Genomic DNA, 7,193 nt, shown 5'->3' with positions numbered 1-7,193 from the left:
GATGACGTTAAGTCCCAGAGTGTGGAGTCGGTGCTCCTTAAACTCCGGCAATCTAAGGTCACGATTGGTCTTTAAGACTTGGAGCTGAGGGAAAGAGGTGCTGAAATTGAGGTGGGTGCCCAGTGGTTATAGGTGTAAGGAGAAGGGCACTAAAGAGCCTAGAGAATCAAGGAAGGCCTGATACTCATCTGCAAGGACCGTCCTTCCAGTCCTGGCAACTCTGCAGTGTTTAGCTACTTTGTTCCTTTCGTATCCATTGGACCTTCCTGCTTGGCTGTGTTCTGGTGCTTGTCTCTCCTGGCCAGCCCAGTGCTGTCACCATCCGTGTGTCTATCACAGTTTGGAATGGGGTTCAGAAGATGCTTGATACAATCTATGGTGAGCTTAGCAGATTTTACCCGTTGCAAGATTCATCACTGCAACCACTGTCCTGCCACTGGAGTGGCAGATTCCATATCTGTATCCCATTTTGGGGAAGGGACATCTGCTTTACAAAAAAAAGTTCTGTTTTTGACACTGGCATAAGAGTCCTCTACCTCCTTCTGAATGCCCTGGCACAAAACAACTGTCGCACATGAGGGATTGAGTCATCTCCACTTAGTTGGTCATGGTGAACACGTTCACTCTTCTATTTTTATTTTATCACCTACCACATTATATGTGTGTCTCCTTCTCTAGTCTGCAGGCCTCTTGAAGTCAGGGGATGCATCTTTTTCATCTTTATACCTCCAGGGCCTACCATGGTGCCTAGCCCCTCACAGGCATTCGATAAACGAACTTCTCCAGGTCACCTGCTCAGGTACACATCTGCATTTGATTTCTCTAGATATAAATGAGCAGAGACGATTCTAACTACATGACTGCCTGCTCTTCAATAATAATAACTCATTTATCTGGAAGACTTACCCTGTTTACAAATAGTATCTCTTTTAATCCTTGCACATGTGACATAGATACTATCCCTATGTACATATGAAGAAACTGGGGGCAAACGGAGCAACGTCCTAGTTCCAGGTGATCCAGCAGAGATGGAACTGGGTCTGCTGGATTCCAGAGCTCCAAGCCCTAAACCATTTCTCCCTAATGGATCAAGGTGGTGCAGTGAGATCAATGCAATTGATTCAGCTGGAGTTCAGGCTTAGAGTAGAGAATGAGATGATAAGATGAAGGGATTTTTAATCATCTTCGTCAAAGGACTGGAGTGGAAACTATTGGTAGTGAGGTGGTCAAGAAAATGCTGTAGAGGTAGAGAAAAAAATTATTGATCTTGCATTTTAAGGCAATCAAAAGCCCACTGTTAAGTCCATAAATTGAAAGAGATCTTTGATAAATCTACAGGTAAAATAAAAGCTGAAACATGCCTGTGTGTTTTTTCCTTAGAATAGTCTATACTATGCAGTTCTATTTTTAGCCATAATTTTTCACATTGTATGGACAATCAATCCCTTTACTTTAGGTTAATTTCTATTTTTATACATGCAATACATATATACATTAATAGTATGGAAAAATTACACTGCCTGCAGATTTCTAATAAAAAAACACCAGCCTTCTGCCCAACCCCCACACACCTCCCAATCCTACTCCCCCAAAGGAAATTACTTCAACTCTTGTATCTGTTTCTTCTAATATTTATCACCATCTTCTGAATAATACGCTTTTACTCGATTTCTTGTCTGACTGATTTTAGACATAATCTATTGATTTTTCCACCATGGTAAATGAAGGTTTCATTCTTCCATATCACTTTTCCCACTTCCTCTTCTCCCATGCTCCCCACAATAAGCATATTAACATTTTTTGTCATATCAAAAGTCAGTGTTTACATTATTATGTTCAAGCAAATATTGTTGACACCTCTTTTCTTGTATGATCTCCATTTTTCCTATGTTAAAAATTTGCTTGTTTTTTAATTGGGCTATTTGTTCACGAACTCATCTGATTTTTCTCCAAGCGTTTCATCACCCCTTCTATCTAAATTTCAGTGTCTCCCAAATACGTGCACATGTCACTTCTATAGTTCTCCCTGCAGTTTGCACTCCCAGAACCCTCCCTTGTGCTCCTGTCTGGGCAGAATGCTCTCCAGGCCTGTGCATAGCTGCCTCACCACAGTCAAGTTTAGAACATTTTTGTTGTCTCAAAAAGAAACTCTGTATGCTTTGGCTATCACTCCCTGCCCTCCAACCTCACCAGCCCTAAGCAACTTACTATTATACTTTCTGTCTGTATAGCCTTGCCTATTCTGGAAGTTTTATATAAATTGAATTATATATTTGTTGTCTTTCGTGACTGGCTTCTTTCACTTGCATAATGTTTTCAAGGTTCATCCATGTTGTAGCATGTCGCAGTACTTCTGGCCTTTTATGGCTGAAAAATATTCTATTGTATGGGTTTATCTTATTTTGTTTATCCATTCATTGGATGATGGACATTTGGGTTGTTTCCACCTTTTGGCTACTATGAATATGCTGCTATAAACACTAGCATACAAGTGTTTGTTTAGATATATGCTTTCATTTCTCTGTATATATACATAAGAGGAGAATTGCTAGGTCATATGGTAACTCGACATTTGACCATTTGAGAAATTGCCAGACTGTTTTCCAAAGTGGCTGCACCATTTTACATTCCCACAAGCAGTGCTCTAGGGTTCTGATTTCTCCACATCCTCACCCACACTTGTGATTATCTGACTGATTATAGTCCCCCTAATAGGTGTGAAGTGTTATTTCATAGTGGTTTTGATTTGCATTTCCCTAATGGCTAATGATATCAAGCATCTTTTTATGTGTTTATTGGCTATTTGTATATCTTCCTTGGAGAAATGTCTATTCAAATCCTTTGCCCATTTTAAAATTTGGTTGTTTGTCTTTTTTTTATTGAGTTATAAGAGTTTTCTCTATATTCTTGATACAATTCCCTTATTTGATATATGATTTGCAAATATTTTCCCATTCCGTAGGTTGTCTTTCACTTTATTGATAGTGTCCCTTGAGGCACAAAAATTTTTAATTTGATGAAGTCCAATTTATCTACCTTTTCTTTCGTTGTTCATGCTTTTGGTGTTATATCTAAAGATCCATTGCCAAATCTGAGGTCATAAAGATTTACTTTTGCAATTTCTTTTGAGAATTCTATAGTTTTAGCTCTTCCATTTAGGTCTTTTATCCATTTTAGTTAATTTGTGTACATGGTGTAAAGTAGGGATCTGATTTCTTCTTTGGCATGTGGCTATCCAGTTGTCCCAGCACCATTTGATGAAAAGACTATTTCCTTTTTGACTGGCCTTGGTACCCTTGTCAAAAATCAATTGATTGACTAAAACAGGGGTCTCCCAATACGCATAGGAAAAATTGCTAATTACTTAAGCACACATTTGAAACAATTAAAATAAGTGGACTTATAGAGTCAGAATCGAGAATGTAGTTTTCCAGGGCATGGTGTGGGGGCAAAAAATCAGTTTTCCATAGACACATGGGTTTATTTCAGTTTGTCTATTGTTATGCCAGTACCACACTGTCTTTTTTTAAAATGCAATTTTATTGAGATATGTTCACATACGATAATCATCCAAAATGTACTATCAATGGTTCACATTATCAACATATCACCACAATGAATTTTTGAACATTTTCATTACTCCAAAAAAAAAGAATAAATAAAAATAAAAATAAAAAAGAACACCCAAAACATCCCATACCCCTTACCCCTCCCCCCATTATTTATTTACTTATTGTCTTTTTTTTATTATACAATCATCTTCAAGAATCAAGGCTCCTGGATTACTGTTCAACAGTTTCAGAAATTTCCTTCTAGCTATTCTAATACACTAAAAACTAAAAAGAGATATCTATGTAACATATGAGAATAACCTCCAGCTCGACCTCTCGACTCTATTTACTACACTGTCTTGATTGTGGATGATTTGTATTAAGTTTTGAAATTGGGAACTGTGGGTCCTCCAAACTTTTTTTCCTTCTTTTTCAAGATTGTTTTGTCTCTTCTGGGTGCCTTGCAATCCCATGTGAATTTTGGAATAAGCCCATCAATTTCTACAAAGAAGCCAGCTGGGATTATGATAGGGATTGCATTGTATTTGTATTTGGGGAGTACTGCTATCTTAACAATATTAAGTCTTCCAATCCATGAACATGGGATGATTTTCCATTTATTTAGTTCTTTTATTTCTTCCAACAATATTTTATAGCCTTCATAGTATAAGTTTTAGCTTTTCATTAAAAAAACACACACAAGCATTGCAACTTTGAAAAAATCATTAATCTCTCTGGATATCCATATTCTGATTTATGAATTGAGGTGTGGAAAGGGACTTAGGTCACCTCTAAAGATCTTCTGGTTCTAGAGTTCTCTAATCAAGAACAGCAAATAGACAAATATTTATGTTATTCATCCTTTTTTCACTTATGTACAAGCTCTCTTTTATCTTTTATTTGAATAGCATCATTTATTAATTTATTCAACACATATTTGACCCAAGCACTGTTGCTAAGTGCTGGGCACTGTTCTCGTATCATCTAAACTCACATATTGATTCAAATTTAGGCATTGCATAAGCATTGCTAACTAAGCAAGATAGGCTGTTTGACATCCCAACCCTGTTCAGGCTTTTGCAAGCTTCCTCGAGTCAGCATTAGAACACTCTTTCCATGTTTTCTCATCTTTTCTGAAGAAAAGGCCCTTTTATTCAGTAACTACCATATACAATACTGAACTCTGTTCATTCAGCTACATAAATATCAAGGAAACTGTCATTAAAATACATGTAGGTCCATGCAAACCCGTTTCAAAACAAATAAAATGTATTATTTTACAGAACACTGTTTGGAACTCCTAGGGTACATTTCTGGGCTGACATTTTGAGGTCTGGGTTTTGTTTTCAGGCTGGAAATGAGAAGAGCTAAATAAAATGAAAAGTTAATGTTTTGTTTGCTTATGCATTTTGATGAGAATATGGGCTAAGAGAAACTAATTTGAATTTTATGATGTTTATCCTATATATACACATGCATGGATGTGTGAGTGTACTTTTTCTTTTTTCCCATTTCAGAACACATCCACAATACGTGGGCTAACTGATACGGTTAGTATGTTCCCTCTGATAGTTATCTGCTTAAGATAGCAAGTCCAATTAAAAATCAAATTCATTCTAAAGTAATTACCAATATACTAATCACTAAATTAGGATTTAGAGGTTTAACTTCATATCTTTCTGGAGTTCACATTCTTTTTGATATGTCTACCATCCACAGGTGACTCCCAAATGTGCATCTTCTGCCCAAATTCCTCCTTAATTAGGCCCAGACTTGTGTACTCAACAACCTACTTGACATTTCACTTTAGTTACAAGCTACAAAAACCAATTCTATCTGCCTAAGAAAAAGGAGGTTTATTGGGAGGCTGGTAGGGCCTCACAGGGAAATAGGAGAAGTTAAGGAAGCTAAAGACAGAAAGGAACCTGGCACTTCCAGAACTTCATAGTAGGCAACTGCTCAACTGTCTCACCCTATGGCTTCTTTTATCTCTGTGTCATTCTGGACAAGAGTTGAAGTCCTTAGAGAGTTTCGTTGTCCAAGTTTGGGTCACATGCTGACTCCTTGGCTGAACAAGTATGGTCAGACTGGCAAAGATATAAAAGTTTATTAATACCCCTTTTGGGTGATGATGTGTGGACAGAGGCATTCCCAGGTACTACTGTGGGAGTCAATTTAATAATATACCAAAATCTTAAAAAAATAAAGAAGTATACAGTCTTTAAACAAGAAAGAATACAAATAAGATTTTTTTTCTAAGGGAAAAAAATAAGTTGAGTGAATACAGATATAGATAGACAGTTGGTTATTATATTATTGTTTAGAACATTAAAATCAGAGATGCCCTAACTGTCCAACAATAGAAAATTGGTTAAATAAATGATAAGACAGCCATATGCTGGAGGGCTTTACTGCCATTGGAAATGGTGACATGGGCCTCTATTTATTTACATGGATACATGTACATTATGTATTGTTAAATGAAAAAGTAGGTTAAAACTGTATGCATGGTTTGAATGTAGTTTTATAAAAATAAATAAATAAATGAATGTATTTTTAAAAAATCTAAAAGAGCATAGGACACTTGCAAACAGTGTGTTTTCACTTCTATAATCAGAAAACACAAGAAATCTATTTAAAAAGAAAGTGTTAAGTAAAAATAGAGTCAGTATTGTTTAAATGTGCTTGGAATTCTTCTAATGTAGATTATTTCTTTAAAATGATATCACTTTTAACTCTGTGATACAGCCTCCAAGTTTCTAATTGCCATAATGCTACACTATTTTAAAAAAAAAACAGCACACTTGTGATAATACTTAACATTTATGGAGTGCCAAAGGCACTGTTAAAAGCTTTCTATGCATTATCTCATTCAATATGCACCATAGCCTTATGAGGTTGATATTATTATTGGTCCTATTTCACAAATGAGGAAGAAAATAAGGCCGCATAACAAGTCAGTGGAAAGTCCAGGACTCCCATCCAAGTATGCTTAATTCCAGAGCTGATGCTTTTAACCTTTATGCTATATTTCCTCTATAATTAGGCAATGAAGTCTAAGCAAGGTCATTTATTTATTTATACCATTGACTAGATCCAGAAAGGATTTCAGGCATCTGGTTAAGTAACTTTTCCAAGATCACCCAGAAAATAAGTGGCAGAGCCAGGAGTCAAATCTCTTTCTCTTACAGACTGTATAAACTAAGTGAGATAACACAGATGTCGACCCACATCATATATTTCCTCATAAACAGGAGAAGGGGAAATGGGAGCATTTTCTTTGGCTGGTTTTCATTTTCATTCTGGTTGGATATGTTTTCAGCATTAGAGTGCCTTGCTTTATCCTTTGGGAAGAGATTGTACAGGACAAGAGGGATTTGGGAATAACAGGGCTAGGCCTTAAGTACATTGGCTGCCTGGGGTGGAGAGATGAAAGGGAAGGGCCTTAGACTATTGTGAGAATGTGCATGGCATATGGCAGGCAAACTGCATGCACTGGTTAGTAATAAAGAGTCTTCAGGAGGAAGGGTAAGGAAGAGCAAAGAGGGGTAAACTGAGAAACGAAGGAAGAGCTGGGAAGCCATATATTCTGTGGAAGTGGAAGGCAGGCAATTTATAGCTGTTACCAGAGTGAGAGTAACT

The sequence above is a fragment of the Choloepus didactylus genome, chromosome 18 (assembly GCF_015220235.1).
Source record: "Choloepus didactylus isolate mChoDid1 chromosome 18, mChoDid1.pri, whole genome shotgun sequence".
Classification (NCBI taxonomy): Eukaryota; Metazoa; Chordata; class Mammalia; order Pilosa; family Megalonychidae; genus Choloepus; species Choloepus didactylus.
This window is presented reverse-complemented; position numbering follows the sequence as displayed.